The sequence below is a fragment of the Rattus norvegicus genome, chromosome 3, assembly GCF_036323735.1.
Source record: "Rattus norvegicus strain BN/NHsdMcwi chromosome 3, GRCr8, whole genome shotgun sequence".
Lineage (NCBI taxonomy): Eukaryota > Metazoa > Chordata > Mammalia > Rodentia > Muridae > Rattus > Rattus norvegicus.
Genome location: NC_086021.1, coordinates 159,283,559 through 159,300,633, shown reverse-complemented (window position 1 = coordinate 159,300,633; position 17,075 = coordinate 159,283,559). Strand labels below are relative to the sequence as shown.

General features: G+C 40.0%; 1 protein-coding gene and 1 long non-coding RNA gene across 7 annotated transcripts in view; one reads left to right on the top strand and one right to left on the bottom strand.

The window, feature by feature from the left end:
• Positions 1–2,542, bottom strand: part of 3300002I08Rikl1 (RIKEN cDNA 3300002I08 gene like 1) — a 146,713-nt gene extending 144,171 nt beyond the window's left edge. Inside the window, exon 1 of the mRNA XM_063285046.1 lies at positions 2,245–2,542. The gene's annotated coding sequence lies outside the window, so the exon portion shown is untranslated. The remainder of the gene's footprint in view (positions 1–2,244) is intronic.
• On the top strand, positions 2,471–12,716 carry LOC102554820 (uncharacterized). 6 transcript variants are annotated; one of them, XR_010064979.1, is made up of 7 exons: positions 2,547–2,664; positions 3,200–3,397; positions 4,364–4,513; positions 6,503–6,599; positions 9,712–9,866; positions 10,534–10,639; positions 12,328–12,716. It is a non-coding gene; the product is annotated as an uncharacterized LOC102554820 (long non-coding RNA). The 6 variants fall into 6 exon arrangements; XR_001837310.3 differs by lacking the exon at positions 3,200–3,397 and having other exon boundaries at positions 2,471–2,564; XR_010064978.1 differs by lacking the exon at positions 9,712–9,866.
• Positions 12,717–17,075: the final 4,359 nt, after the last annotated feature.

The window sequence follows — 17,075 nt, the reverse complement described above, 5'->3', positions numbered from 1 at the left end:
TCTCAGAGTTGTTTTGATTTGCATTTCCCTGATGACTAAGGATGTTGAACATTTCTTTAGGTACTTCTCAGCCATTCAATATAGCTCAGTTGAGAATACTTTTTTAGTTCTGTGCCCTATTTTTAATAGGGTTATTTGATTCTCTGCACTCTAACTTCTTGACTTCTCTGTATATATTGGCTATTAGCCCTCTATCAAATGTAAGATTGGTAAAGTTCTTTTCCCAATCAGTTGGTAGTAATTTTGTCCTAATGACACTCCTTTGCCTTACAGAAGCTTTACAATTTTATGTGGTCCCATTTGTCATTGCTTGATCGTTGAGTATATGCCATTGGTGTTCTGTTCAGGAAATTTTCTACTGTGCCTTTGTGTTCAGGGATCTTCCCCACTTTCCCTTCTATTACGTATATCTGGTTTTATGTGGAGGTCCCATATCCATTTGGACTTGAGCCTTGTACAAGATCATACAATTTGCATTCTTCTTCATGCTGACCCCCAGTTGAACCTGCACCATTTGTTGAAAATGCTATCTTTTTCCACTGGATGGTTTAAGCCTCTTTGTCAAACATCAAATGACCATAGTTTGTGTGTTCGTTTCTGGGTCTTCAATTCTATTCCATTGACCTACCTCCCTGTTTCTGAACCAGTAGCATACAGTTTTTATCACTATAGTTCTGTAATATAGCTTAAGGTTAGGATGGTGATTCCCCTAGAAGTTCTTTTATTGGTGAGGATAGTTTTTGCTATCCTGAGTTTTTCATTATTACAAATGAATTTGTGAATTGCTCTAACTCTAGGAAGAATTGAGTTGGAATTGTGATAGGAATTGCATTGAATCTGTAGATTGCTTTTGGTAAATGGCCATTTTCACTATGTTAATCCTACCTCTCCATGAGCGTGAGAGATGTTTGAATCTTCTGAGGTTTTCTTTGGTTTCTTCAAGGACTTGAAAATCTTGACATATATTTCTTACACTTTCCTAGATAAAATTATACCAATATATTTTATATTATTTATGCCATTGTGAAGGGTATGCTTTTCTTAACTTCTTTCTGAGCCCATTTAATGCTTTTATTAAGGGCTACTGATTTCTTTGAGTTAATTTTATACCAGTCACTTTTCTGAAGCTATCACCTGTAAAAGTTCTGAGGTACAATTTTGGGAATCATTTATGTATGATTATATCTTCTGAGAATACTGATACCTCTCCTTTTTCTTTTTTAAAGATTTATGTATTATATAACTGTCTTCAGACACTCCAGAAAAGGGCAACAGATCTCATTGCAGATGGCTGTGAGCCACCATGTGGTTGCTAGGATTTGAACTCAGGACCTCTGGAAGAACAGTCAGTGCTCTTAACAGCCATCTCTCCAGCCCGACTCTCCTTTTTCAGTTTGTGTTCCCTTGTTCTTCTTTTCTTGTCTAATTGCTCCAACTAGAACTTCATGGACTATACTGATTTCGTAGGGAGAGAATGGCCATCCTTGTCTTTTCCCAGAATTTAGGGGATCACTTCAAGTGTCCATTTAATTTGGTGTTGGCTGTTGTTTTGTCCAACATTACATTTATCATGTTTAGGTATTTTGCAATGAATTCCTGATCTCTCCAAGACTTTTAACATGAGTAGGTTTGATTTTATTATAAGCTTTATCAGTTCTCTTGCTCATGCCCATATAATGCTCTCTGGACAGCACTGAATGTCAGCTCACGATTCTGATCCCATAGCTTTTGGAAATATGCTGTGGCAGCAGTCTTTACCCAACTGCTTGAATGCCAACAATAGCTGAGGATTCCAAATCTGTCACTTTATGGTGATAATCCGTAATGATAGTGTCTTGATCTTTCAAACCTTTCTGAGTATAAAGATTCCAACAAGGTAAACCCTCCTACACCAGAATAAAGGGCTGACTGTGTAATTCATGCGTTTAGCTGCTTATCTGTTACCTCCACCCTTATTAAGCAACACTGTGGGACGTTTGGACTTTCTCTGCTTGGTAGTCCGTATTTCACCTTCTATCGCACAGGACCAAATTCTCTCTTCCCTAGAACACAAACAGCTGTGCAACTGATACACTTGGACTTCCGCAGGACCTTGGAATACAGAGCTCTTTCTCACATGGCATAAGCGTCACATCAAGTCACTTTTGGTTTCTACAAGTCCATCGCTGTAATCACACCTCGTTCACTGGAGTACCTGAAAAAATCACACATTTCTCATAGGATATGGAGTTCATTCCAACTCACCTCAGGTCTTCAGAAATTCATCTTCGTAATCCCCATCTAACACTTGGAAATCTAAGGCTCCCTTTGCCCTTCTGCCACCTCCAGCTAGAGTGTGCTTCTGTCACTGGGATTGGCAGAATTCTTTGCTACTGCCTCTGGTACAATGGTGATGGGTAGAAATGTGTGCCAGGAACCCTTCTGTCTATGCTGCAACCCGGCCGCAAAGCCTCTAGTGAAGTAATTAGCAGGATATAGCACAAAGGCGCAAAGACCTCTGGGTAGAGCTGTTGACTGGGAGTAGCGCGAGGAAAAGAAGGGCGCTGGGTGAAGCAGTTGCTCAGGTACTGCACTAGGGTTCAAAGGCCTCTGAGTAAAACAGTTCGTAGGTGTTCCTGTTTCTTGCCATGGAGATCTGTGGGAGCTGTGGGCTTTTTGCCATAGGTAAAAAGGGGTTAAGTAAGAGAAAGATTAAAAATACTCAACTGCATTACGGTACTCTATAATACAAGTACAATTGCCTGGGTCTTTTAATTTTGTATGTACGAGAACTTCCGCCCTAAGTTACATTGGTTTAAAATAACTTATATTCAGTAATTCCCCACATGTACACATTATAGTTAGATAAGGTTCACTTGTTTCTCCGGCCTCTAACTGCAGCAGGGCATTTTTTCGTTAACCAAGTGAAGTGAGTGCTGTCTCCTGTAATTATGTCTTTAAGTAGCCACAGCTTTGTCCTCCTTTAAGGACCACATGGAAACATGCATGTGTGCACCAAAACCTACATAGTCATGAACGCATACAAACCAATACAATCTCTCCTTATCACTCTCTAACCCCGCGCCCTTCTGCTTTTTGTAGAAGTTCCTCGTCACTTATGCTTGTACTGAGTCCTTGAGCTTTCATAGATTTTGCTGGAAATCACATCAAGTAGGCTTTCATTTTTCCTTACTTTATTAAAATTCTTGCTGTCTTGCAGGTCCCAGAAAGCCTTTTTCTCCGCATTCAAATTCAGTGGTCAGCCCTTGGCACTAACCAGCCTGTCCTAGCGTTAGCACAGTGCATCACTGCGTCTTCTGTGATGCTGTGTTCAGCTGCTCCTGGTGATTCACTCTAGACTTTACCTCATGTCCCAGTGGCTACTTCTGAGTCATGCTTGCTGGGACTCCTGCCTGAGGTGATGATTTTGATGGAATTTCTGTGCAATTCTTTTAAAGTTTTTTTTTTATTTTCATGGATGTCTGCATCCTTTTCCTTGTGGTGCTAATTTCACAATCTTTTTAATATTGAAGATTGATCATAATTTAAATAACAGTAGAATTTTTATTGTTTTGTTGATGGAATTAGTGAATCCAGAAGTTGCTCGACATATTCTGAACTAGTTGCTAAAGTATCAGAACAATCGCAAGATTTTGTATATAAACTTATTTAGATGGCTGCTCAAAGGCTAAACCTTGATAGACATCTGCCACCAAGGTTTATGAGGGGACTTCAATCTCTGGAACTCGTTTATTGGGAGGAAGGAAGGGACTCCTACAAGTTTTCCTCTGACCTTCACAAGTGAACTGTGCCTGGTGTCCACCCACATACAAACAACTACTCACATTTATATAAGGAGTGAAAGAATTTGAAAATCTAATTAAAATAACCACTTTCCTTGCTTGCTTAAATGATGCTGGCCTCTTTTTGGACCACTCAATGATTTATTCACAGAGAATGATAGAAACATCATTTACAATCAATAAACAAATGAGGCTGGCCAAGCCCTAGATTACAAATTGATTTAAAGGGAATAATTAATCTAATCAATACCATCAATGCTGATAAACACGGTATCAAATTTGTTCTGGGTTAAACTGAACAGAAGATCCTATGATTGGTTCCCACAGGAGAACACACTGTGGTGTATGCTGCTAAGTGCTTTGCCATGAAATAAGGCTAAGGAATTTAATAACAAAAAATGAAATATTCTGGAACTAGACCAAGCTCCCTAAATGGCACTAACACAGATAATTTAAGGCAGCGTACACAGGTCTCAGAGCACAGTTGAGCCCTGCAGCTTAATTTATTAAGAGATGTGAGTGATTGACTTCTGAGGCAAGGAAATAGGAGCAAATAAGGGACTTCTCTTACAATCCCATAGGATATTTCTCTGGCAATGGATCGTCACAAACGTGTGAAATGTTTGCCTGGGGAAAACACACAAAACGAAATGTGATGCCAGAGCTTACTGCTGTTTTGTCACACGAGTGTTTTCGACTAAGATAAGCCAACTTCCCAGATTCCCAGAGAGGTAGGTATTCAGCGGAAATGACTTGGGTTTGGCACCTCTTAGATACTTAGTACTCTTTTTTTTTTTTTGAAAAAAATTTATTGGATATTTTTTATTTACATGTCAAATGTTATTCCCCTTCCTGGTTTCCTGCCCATAAACATAACTGTGTCTTCATAGAAGGAATTTGGTATTGCTCAGTTTGTCTCTATTTTGTGGAATAGTTTGGATAGTATTGGTATGAGGTCTTCTATGAAGGTCTGATAGAATTCTGCACTAAACCCATCTGATCCTGGGCATCTTTTGGTTGGAGACTTTTAATAACTGCTTCTATTTCTTTAGTAGTTATGGTACTGTTTAGATTGCTTATCTGTTGCTGATTTAACTTTGGTACCTGGTATCTGTCTAGAAAATTGTCCATTTCCTCTAGATTTTCCACTTTTTGTTAGATATAGGCTTTTGTAGTAGGCTCTGATGATTTTTTTTAATTCCTTGAGTTCTGTTGCTATGACTCCCTTTTCTTTTCTGATTTTGTTAATTTGGAAAAAACTCTCTGTGCCCTCTGGTTAGTCTGGCTAACGGTTTATCTATTTTGTTGATTTTCTCAAAGAATCAGCTCCTGGTTTTGTTGATTCTTTGCACAGTCCTTTTTGTTTCTACTTGGTTGATTTCAGCCCTGAGTTTCATTATGTCTTGTCTTCTACTCCTCTTGGGTGTATTTGCTTCTTTCTGTTCTAGAATTTTAGGTGTTCTGTCAAGCTGCTGATGAATGCTCTCTCCTGTTTCTTTTAGCGGGCACTCAGAGCTATGAGTTTTCCTCTTAGCACTGCTTTCATTGTGTCCCCTAAGTTTGAGTATGTTGTGCCTTCATTTTCAATAAATTAGAAAATGTCTTAAATTCTTTCTTTATTTCTTCCTTGACTAAGTTATCATTGAGTAGAGAGTTATTCAACTTCCATGTAAATATGGGCTCTCTGTCGGTTTTTTTAGTTTCTTTGTTTTTTGTTTTTGAGAACCAGCCTTAGTCTGTGGTGATCTGATAAGATGCATGGGATTATTTCTATCTTCCTGTATCTGTTGAGGCCTGTTTTGTGGCTGATTATTTGGTTAATTTGGAGAAGGTACCATGAGGTTCTGAGAAGGCATATCCTTTTTGTTTTATGATGAAATGTTCTATAAACATCTTTAAAGTCCATTTGGTTCATAACTTCTGTTAGTTTCTCTATGTCTCTGTTTAATTTCTGTTTCCATGATCTGTCCATTGATGGGAGTGGGCTGTTGAAATCTCCTACTATTTTTGTGTGAGGTGCAATGTGTGCTTTGAGCTTTATAAGGTTTCTTTTATGAATGTAGGTGCCCTTGCATTTGGAACATAGATATTTAGGATTGAAAGTTCATCTTGGTGGACTTTTTTCTTTGATGAATATGAAGTGTCCTTTTTTTTTTTTGATGACTTTTGGTTGAAGTTTGATCTTATTCAACATTAGAATGGCTACTCCAGCTTGTTTCTTGGGACCATTTGCTTGGAAATTTGTTTTCAGTCTGTTACTCTGAGGTAGCGTCTATCTTTCTCTGAGCTGTGTTTCCTGTGTGGAGTAAAATGCTGGGTCTTCTTTACGTATCTAGTCTGTTAGGATATTTGGTACTCTTATCAGTGACTGTTAGGAACTTACTCCACAGGCAGCTTTCTGTCTCCCAGGATGAGGACATATATGTAAAATTCAGACATTGAGAGGAGCTATTCCTTGTGCTCCAAGCATCCATGAATTAAAAGTGTAAAGTCCCAGAGTATGTCTTCCTTGCTAGGAGAGAGGGTCAGGGATTGTGCATGATCTTTTGGTCTTGGTTCTAGTTATTGACCAAGAATGAAAGTTAGTTTTTAATCAATAGCAGGAGCCATTCTCTCACCTAAAATGTCACAGAAACAATGGTTTTACCTTTAGAGATTATTTTAAGCAAAATTCATTTTAAGCTATTTACATATTTTACTTGCTTTGTACTTTCATATAGATTATTTCTTCTGCTGCAGATAGAGTACTCAGGATGTAGCAGTCGAAATAGAAAACTTCAGTAGGAAACTTCCTTTGGGAAGTCCTAACCTGTATCTGTAAGTATGTATACCATCTATGTACAGAAATTGAAATGAAAAGTATTATGTAATCCCAGGAGTCCACATACTAAAGAATGAATTTCCAACTATGGGATTGTCATGGGATCCAGAGAAGTCGCATGCTGGTTGTACTGCCCTGTTTCCTGAAGACATCCCTGTAATTTTATGCCCACCTTAATAGCAATCAATTTTATATACTTATGGCATCAGTATTCCTTTATACATGTATAGGTGTATTTTGGTCATGCCCCTCCATTGTTTCTAATCCTTCTTCTAATACTACTAAACCTCCAATTCTCAATGTGTAGCTTTCCAATTTTCAGATCATTCTTTATGTTTTGTGTTTGATGAACTTGGTTTAAATAGGGTTGCTATGTGAGTGTGTGAGTGTGGGTGGAGTTTATTCATGAGAACATAATACCACTCCAGATGAGAACAGCATCCCTCTTCTTACCAGTCATTGAATGTTAAAAACATTTTAGTATAGAAGTTGACAAATGATTCCTTATCCTCATGATCATAGGTGGATTCATGTGTGTCATGGCCATGTTATATCAAAAAGTAAGTGCTTCATAGCAACTAATCCCATTATGGGCTCTTGTATACTTTCTTCCCTCTTCCATAGAGTCTTCTTGCCATTGAAAGATAGATATCCATGTTCTGCTGGGCACTCAATGGTTGTATATTCCCAGCACTTTAATCAGGCATGAATCTGTGAATAGGTTTACTGTTTGTCACCTATTTTCTTTCCCTGAAATAGAACAATCACCCATGTGAAATGAAAAGGGAAGGTGTGAGAAATCATTCCACCCATCTCTAGGGTTCTCCTCTCAGAGACATTTCAGAAGCCTTTTGGCATTGGCGGGACCACAAAACCCAATATCAGATCCCTCCCAAGTGACTTAGCATGAACGGTAGCAGGATCACCAGCATCCCTTCTAAAGGGAACTCCATTCTAGCCCTATTGGTTGATTGAGAACCATCAAGTTGACTGTCTGTGTATCCACATTCACACATGATCTCCAATCTGCTGCCGAGTGTCTTTGAGTCACAGTGTGATTTACTGTGAAAGTATTTGGGCAATTTGGGGAGGTGATCTTTTCCCTCTTAAAAACATGCATGCCCAAAAGAACAAGGCTTTTTTTTTTCAGTCCGAGGGCTTATACTCCCTTGCCTGATCCCTAGACCTCACCAGTTTCTTTGTGGTAGTGTGTCCTGGCATGCTGGGCAGTCATGTCCCCTATATGTCAATAAGTCTTCTAGAAATATGTGCAGTCCTCATTCTTGGCCTCCTGGAGTGTGGAGCATTGACAATCTGAGATCTGGATAGGAGTAAAGAACCTGGGGAGAAGGTACAGAAAAGGTGGGCAACTTATGGAATATAAGAAAATATAATAATAATGATAATAATAATAATAATAATAATAATGAAAATGACACCTAGAGCCTTAAGGGTTAATACATGAGGGTGTCCTCTGGCCTCACATGCACCTGCATACATTGCAACATTTACATGCACATGCACAAATCATTGAATGTCAATGTCATTAAGATAACTGAAACAAATTCAGTGTAAAAACTTTTACACACTGTCTTTTTGTACTCTGATGATCTTCAAAAAAAAGAGCTATAAGGACATCACATGAATGGTGACCAGTGAGAGGGGTAAGTTAGGCATGTGTGGTAATTAAGGAAGGAGGGTCAAGTAAGGAGTGGTTGTAAGGTATGTCACAGTATTTATTTGGGATAATGGTACTATTCTTTTTCCTAATCACAGTGGAGTTCAAAAAAAATCTATATATAGTTTGACTCACAAAACTATATATGAAAAAGTTCAATATTACTGTGTATTAATGAAAATTATCATGAGGTAAGCACCCTCTTAGAGTCACTGGGTGACCATAATACAATCTGCACCGCTCTCACCAAAAAAAGAATAAATTTCAGTAGGGAACTAAGAACTCTGATAGAACAGCCATAAAATTATAAGGTCAATGAGATGAATTCATTGCATCCCAGTTCCGTCTTTCCCCATTTGATGTCAGTTTTGAGTATTTTCTTTTGTGATATATAGTATCAGATGATATAAGGGCCAACATGGCTGCTGGGAGAAGGAAATGCCATTCAAATGGGATGTAGTAACAAACTACCATCCATACTGCCTACTGACAATGAGATCTGTGGAGGACAAATGAGGGATCTTCCATGTTTGAATCCAGAAGAAACTAGAGCATCAGGAACCTGGTTAGAAGATGTGACAAATCTTTGAATGGATACCAGGGGGAATTAAAATGGCCTATGAAGTTCTAGGAAGGTTAAAGGATCAGAAGATAGAATACCCTGTGTTAGAAAGACAAGGGCATGTGGTATAATCCTCACGACTGTTATATTCTGAATCTTCAAACAGGCCACACATAGTGAGAAGTTCACAAAAGAGTGTAAGTTGGAAGAAGGCAAAGAGTTGAGAGGGGGTCAGAGAGGAACACAGAGAGAAACACAAGGAGAGGGGGTCAGAAAGGAACACAGAGAAACACAAGGAGAGGGGGTCAGAGAGGAACACAGAGAAACACAAGGAGAGGGGGTCAGAAAGGAACACAGAGAAACACAGGAGAGGGGGTCAGAAAGGAACACAGAGAGAAACACAGGAGAGGGGGTCAGAAAGGAACACAGAGAAACACAGGAGAGGGGGTCAGAGAGGAACACAGAGAGAAACACAAGGAGAGGGGGTCAGAGAGGAACACAGAGAAACACAAGGAGAGGGGGTCAGAGAGGAACACACAGAGAAACACAAGGAGAGGGGGTCAGAAAGGAACACAGAGAGAAACACAAGGAGAGGGGGTCAGAACGGAACACAGAGAAACACAAGGAGAGGGGGTCAGAAAGGAACACACAGAGAAACACAAGGAGAGGGGGTCAGAAAGGAACACAGAGAAACACAAGGAGAGGGGGTCAGAAAGGAACACACAGAGAAACACAAGGAATGAAAAAAAACATAAATGTTCATGAAGATTCAATTCTAGAGTGAATTCCTTGTTTTAGAAAGAAAGGAAACAATACCCTTCAGGAGGGTAAAGCTTTTTTTGTTTGTTTGTTTTGTTTTCTGAATCAGCCTCTCACTACATAGATGTCTGGAACTTTTATTATGTAGACAAGACTGCCTTGGGATTCACAGAGATCTGCCTCCCAAAGGAGGGGTTGACATCAAGTGCCAATACTTTAACAGATGTCTTTTGGCCTCTGAAATGGCAGTTACAGATGTATGAGGTAATATTTCTCTGTAGCTGTGTTGTTTGTACGTTTTATGCTTTGTTGTTTGCAGTATTTGTTCACATTGCTGACTTGATAATGTAGCTAATACAGAAACTGTGTTCTCTATATATCATGTCTGTGAGATCACTGAGAAGGGCATGGGGAGAGGCTTAGGCTCCTGTGATAGTCCACCCTGTCCTAAGGAGCTAAGTAAGGGTTGGGCCACCGCACATGAACCACTATGTAGAGAATGTCTTCGGTGCCTGACCTATCACATCAATGCCCCAAGCATACAATGTGCATGCTCCTTTAATGCAGTCATAACACATAAATCACTATGTGCATGCATGATGCCACCAAGAACTTACTGTTAGCTGAGAGGCTGCAAACACACTTCATCAGGTACTAAGCCTGATATCAAGAGGCCCTATATACAAAATAGAATAAAATATGAATGTACAGCCCAAGCCTATTTGCCATGGGTCTAGCTACCCATGTGGTTACTGGGAATGAAATGTACAGTGCTGAGCCATCTATCCAGCCCCCTGACTCAGGATCTCAGGCAGGTGAGAAACAGAGTGCCATTTAGTTTTCATCGATTGATGCAGGGAAAGAAGTCTACTAAGACTGACAACTTTATGCTATGAAACCAACAGTTAGGTTCTCTTCTTTCATTTTACAGTGGGCGAATCTAAGGTCCAGAAACAGGATACAATTTTCTCAAGGCATCGTATCTATTTCAGCAGCACAACCAGACAAAAATTTTGAGTTCTTGTTTAATACCCAAGGTATGATCTTCAAAATAATTGCTCAAATGAGTGTGGCTGGGACAGAGAGGCAGTCAGAGCATCTGCTGGAGTCGTATTGTGTTCTGACATCCTGCCCCTGTCAGGACTGATCCTTTACTTCTACTGCAGTCCATCATGCAGATGTGTGTGGAAAGGCTTTGGGAGCCTGGTGACTTGGTCCTTGCACCACACAGTGAACACAAAAGGCAGAGAGGGCATGAGTGCTAAGAAGAGACACAGTACTTAGAAAGGCAGTGGAGACGAGTCTGGGACATGGAGCCATGGGAAACCTACCACCTTCCCATGGCTCTGGCCTTCTGTCACTCCTCTAAGTTTGTGGAAGTGATTTGTCTGTTCTTGTCACCTACAGGCTCTCATGATCTTCTCTAAGGAAGATCATGAATGTGAACACATTTACTATTCTAGAGCAGAAGAGCATCTGATGGGATTGGATGTGGTTTCGGGAGGGTTCTGAAGAACATGCATTAGGATCCTGTGTTCTCAGTCTTGAGTCTGTTTTGTGGGTAGATGAAGCACTTGTTGATAATTAGCAGTCAGAAAAAAATGGCACGATTCTGTCTCCATGTCCCTTCTCAGTAGGAGCACAGCTCTGTAATGAGAACCAACTGGAAAAGAACTACACAAAAACTTGCTACTGTGCCAAGCTCACCTTATCATGCTTATTACTCATTTATATTTAGTCCTCTTATGGAGACCCTGCAGCAGCGTGACAGAGGACTGTGATGCTCCCAGGTGATCTGTCTGGAACAGACATCACTGTGTTTGAGACATAGAGAAAAGGGGATGAGTTACAGATCCCTGCAGAGTACACACACAGGGACTTTTGGCTGTGCTCATATTGACCATAGGTAAGGGAAGGGAAACTAATAGCCTGTATGTAACACATTCTGCTGGGGCAAAAGTGCAGTCTGTGCAAGGAGATGAAGTGGTTTAAGGAACATGGATGTGCTGGCTAGTTATGGGTCAACTTGACACACACTAGAGTCATCAGAGAGAAGGGGGTCACAATTGAGAGAATGTCTCCGAGAGGAGGCCATGTGTTATCAGCCAGTAAGAAGCACCTGTCCATGACCTCTGCATCAGCTTCAGTGTGCAGGTTCCTGTGCTGTTTTAATTTCTATCCTGATTTCCTTTGATAATTTATGTAGTTTAAATATTATACACACACACACATATACACATACACGTGCACACATACGTGCACACACACATATATTCTTCACACACATACACACATATAATATGTACATATACATGCGTATGTATCTGTACCACAGAATAGTTGCATTTAGCTTATGTAGAAAATGAAATATTATTTCAAAAAAGGAACCTTACTATTGAAGAGGGACTTTGTTTTGTCTACCCTTTGTGTGACATTCTGGGTAGTACATCTATAGGGATAGTCTTGAGTATAACTCCCTGTGCATACCTCAGACAGCTTCTTTGAGATGCACAATTATATCAATTAATTGTATCAATTAAACAGTCACTGCATTCCAAGTCATTTTTAATGTTAATAAATGAAACAATTTTTTTTAAATTTCACACATTTTATTTTACTCTGTCAGAACCAAAACTTGAGCTAGATAGTCTATCTTGTATTCTGCTCAAATTAAGAGTCCATTAATTCCTTTTCTATCTCTAAAACTACTTTATCATTTTGACAGGTATCAGATATGGTCCAGGAATGGAGTCCTGTGAGAAGATTTCTGAGTGCTTGTGAGAATATTCCTAAAAATTCAGACAAAGGCCTTGTGACCAAAGTTCTTTCAAGATACCAAATTGTCCATAGACAGTGTCTTCATGCTCCTCTCCAGTGTTTTGGATAGGAATGAGTTTACTTCAGATTGCTCATTTTTGCTTGCTGTTGTAATTTATTTAAGTGTTTAAATGACCCTTTTTATGCCTTTATATGAGGCTTTGAATGAAGATGGCTTTAGCATAAGACTTTCATATACCTTATCTAGGGCTCCATTGTCCTATGTCCCACTGCCTGTAGAGCAGTGGCAGACAGGTGTGAATAAACTGGATAAATAAAGCACAGAGGCAGGAGGAAGTTAAGGTTAATTTGTATTTTAAATTGAACTCCTTGAAAACACACACACACACACACACACACACACACATTCTCATTACTCATAGTCCTACGACTGCATTATTAATACATTTATTTAGCTAGTACAATTAAAGAACAAAATAATTTTGCAAGGGCAGATTGCAAATGTTAACATTTTTATCTTTAGATCACAATATTACATTTCTCCCTGTCCTTAATCTACCATCTGCCTGTTGAGATTAGAGTGACTTTAGAAGAATTCCAGCCATTTTTATAGGTGATGATTATTTTCATGGCTAATTTTAATGGAAGGCAGTTCTATATATTTTGCAACTGTAATTACAGTGATTCGATATGTAGTCGCCTTTTCCAGGAGTCAGCATCCATTTGTCTTTATCTTGTTTCTCTTAGTTCATTCACTTGTGAGTATCTCAACCTGGCCTTACTTGTATGTGAGCGTACAGGAGCCTCTTCATTTGAGGAGACCTGAAAACATGGGTTTTCAGTAAGAAACAAAGTGTTGCGTTGTCCACCGCTTGTACTTGGCCAATCATTGCCATTGGCCTGAGCCAGGGAGCAACACCTGACTGCCTCTCTTCCACTCAGGGTGTCCTGTACAGAGTCAGCCGTATCCCTGGCCTTGATTTTGAGGCTGGGCTCATGCTTTGACAATACTGTGTGTTGTTGTTGATGATTTTCAGTATCTCTAGCATGGACTTTTGGAAAGTTCATATCTGTGCGATGAAAACACCTGGTCATTCACAGTACACTGGACACAACAATATAGCAGTAGCAGCCACAGCACCAGGAGCAGCAGCAGGAGCAAGGACACTGTAATTGCAAGGTGAATGAAGGGTTGTGACTCCTGTGGAAAATATACAAAATAATTGTACTAGATGTGTGTTCTAGGAGGGAGAAAACTCTTCGGAGCTCGATCTACTTGAATGTACCTGGGTCTTTCAATGACAAAATGTGACAAATCACCATGACCTACCCGGAGCAAAGCCCCACAGTCAAAAGAGGCGACCATATATGTTTCCCACCAATATTTCTACCCACTCTCTCCTCTCCTGTGACTATTTGCATCCTCAGGAAGGTGCTCTCCAGACTGTGGTATCAGCTCCGGGGACCATAGCGCCTCCTACAAAATTTGACACAGACACATGAAAGGGTCTCTTAAGAGAAATATGCCTGACTTCTGCTCTGCCTGTGCTGGATCTGAGTTGGATTTGGTCCTCTGTCTGATTCCTCCTAAGTGATCCACTGTTTCCTTCACCACCATTTTCCTCCATCCTTCAAAACTCTAAGGCTACCATCCTCTACTTACTACATCTAGTACAAATATTTCAGGACTCCTGGTAGGAGTAAGGATGTGATTGATCTTTTTGGAGTTTTTTGGGGGGCGGGGTTTATTTTTATTTGCATTTCCATTGCTATCTCCTTTTCTGGTTTGATGTCCATAAACCCCCTATCCAACCCCTCATCTCCCTGCTTCTATGAGGGTGTCCCCCACCCACTCACCCCTTCCCTTCTTCCTTCCTGACATTGAATCTTCCTGATACGTTATCAACACCCCTTCTATGAGGGTGTCCCCCACCCACCCCTTCCCTTCTTCCTGCCCTGACATTGAATCTTCCTGATACGTTATCAACACCCCCTATATATGTGTCTTAGTAAATATTTATGTTAAGAATACAGTATTCAAATCGACATGATTAAGTAGAAACGGGTATCATTACCATCCTACCTTACATGTGTTAGCTGTTTTCTCCAAGACCTCCCTTATTAGCTGCCAGGATTTTACTTTTGATCAAAAGTTGCTGGGGTTTTGTTTTGTTTTGTTTTATGCATGGAAAGGTAAAAACACAAGCTGTGTAGGCATTTTGAATTAGTATTGATGGTACCCTTTTTTTCCTTCTTTCTCAGGGCCAGACCAAAGTAGATCTTGGTACACTGCTAACTTAGATGCTCCTGAGGGTCTGTTTCCCAGGAGGATGGGCAGCTGTCCTCTGAGTGATCTAAGCTGGGATCACATCACAGGCTTTCTTTTTGGAAAAGAGACACAAGGAGCATGGGCTTGGGTCTATATTCTGAGTGCTGTCCATGCAGTCCTGTAATAGTCATGATTTGAGAAGCCATGTTTAATGATTATAATCCCTGGAGCAGATACTGAAGTCAGTCCCTCTCTAAGTTCTCTTCCTGAATTGAAGCATATTCTAGTGTGCAATTTGTCTTGGAAATTTCCTCTTCAGAAAGCAAGCCGTTGGAGGTACACTATATTTTCTTCAGTCTTTTCTCTCCAGACAGATCAGGTAGATGGTCAAGGTGAAAGTGTGAAGGGAGGGGCAACCTTCCTCCTTTTCAGGCAGAAAAATGTTGGGAGGTTGTTCAGAGGATAACATACAACCATGCCCTCTATTTTAATTACCTTTGCACTGCCATGTGTATTTCTTATTTATAATTAAATAACAACTCATTGCATAGTTGTATTTTTGTTGGTTTAAAGCATCCTTTAATTACTTTTTCTTATAACCCATCAAAAACATTTTGAATGCAACATTGAGATCTGCCTCTGTTAAAATTTTGACTGAGGAACTCTTTGATGCACCTACATCATGCATGGGTCTAAATCACCATAAGTGGGGATACTTTGTGGCATTCACTACTATTAGTATTCGCTGAACTATATGTATACGCTTTGGGGGAAATGATCCAGGACACAGGCCTCAGGAAAATGACTGACCTTGGATTCTTAAATTCTTTCTGGCTGTGCTGTGACTGCTCACTATACCTTACAGGACCACTCCAAGACTCAACTTGTAAATGTTCTAGTTCCAGTTCTGCTCCTTAGAAGCAGAGGAGTTTGGAGAGGTCATGAATGTTTCATTATAATGCCTTGACCTTTATTGTGGCCGAATTTGTGCTACCAATAAGGACTCCATTTTCAGGATTAAGTAGGTTTTCATTACATGGCATTGTTGCTCTATAGGGCCTGAGATCTTTTGTATTCAATACCACATTATGAATAATTCTAATGCTACCTTTGGACAAGGTCCCCATAGATTTTTTTCCTGAAAAAAAAATCTTTGATGATTTTACATCCTGGGGCATCCACAGGTGTGTCATGTTGTGATGATTGTTGCTTTCTTTGTGGCCTCACTGTTACTATGTGGATCTTCAAGCTCTTAGTAGAGTTTATTGAGAGAATATTTTTTTAAAAAGCAATAATTTTTTCTCATGAATGAGAAATGTCATTTGAATTTTCTGTCTCTGTAAGTATAAATTCATTGTCACTAAAGGGCAGAGGATCTCTGCAAGGTGCAGGGTATTAGTGGGAAGCCCTTCACATTGTGCTCCTGACCACTGTGTAGCACAGCCTTCCTCCTTATCCCCACAGTTCCACAGCCACCAGAGCTGCTGTCTCTGAGGATTCTAGGCTTGTGCTCTTACTCTGGACATCTTCACCAGAAAAGGGCCTCAATACAGAGAGGAGCCTGTGTTTGACCCTAGGTTCTTTGTGCTGTCAGTGGTCACAGCATAGTATGAGGTTGGTAAATATGTGCTTCTCAGTAATAATTTCTCAGAGCTAATACTACCTACCCCTAGTCTCTCTGTGACTCCTGTTTTGAGACAAGGCTTAAGTGATGGGGTCAGGCTTTGTCTGGAAATGTCCTCTTTAGCATAGGTAGAGTAGGAGGAGTGGGAAGTGTAGACACACTGGCTCACCTCTTTAGAAGCAGAGGGAGTCCAGGAGGTTTTACCTGGGACTTTGTTCCCTGCATCTATTGTGTTCAAATATTCATTGGCAAATCAAACCCTTACACAGGATTAAATGGTTCCATGCATTTTGTTGCTTTAAAGCATATTGGATACCCTGTATTTGGTGCTGCATTTAAAATATTTATAATTCCATGTCTGGTTCCTTCCAGATATTTTCTGTGGACCTTCTTTATATGTCTTCAGCTTGGTGTAGCTACAGGTGCACCAGAACTTCCATTGTTATGAACCTGTTCTGGAATCCTCTGCAATTCATCGATTATGTAGATATTCAATCTCTTGCAGTAGCTGATGTGTGGTTTAAGTTTCATGAAGGTATCTACCATTTAGTCATTCAGTTCTGTCTCGATGAATGGGACATTCATAGAGACCCAACATGTGTGCTCCTTAGCACCTCAGGGACACAATATTCATTCAGTTCAATACAAACTGGTTCTAACCCTGGAAGTGCTCCAAAGGGTCTGTCTCATTGGACTATAGTCTTCTAACTTTTGGGGGGAGGGCTTTGTTCTCATATTCTTTTTTGAAAAAGGACCCAATACCTCTGTGAAGGAGAATGTACTTTTTTCTAGGTTCTGACAG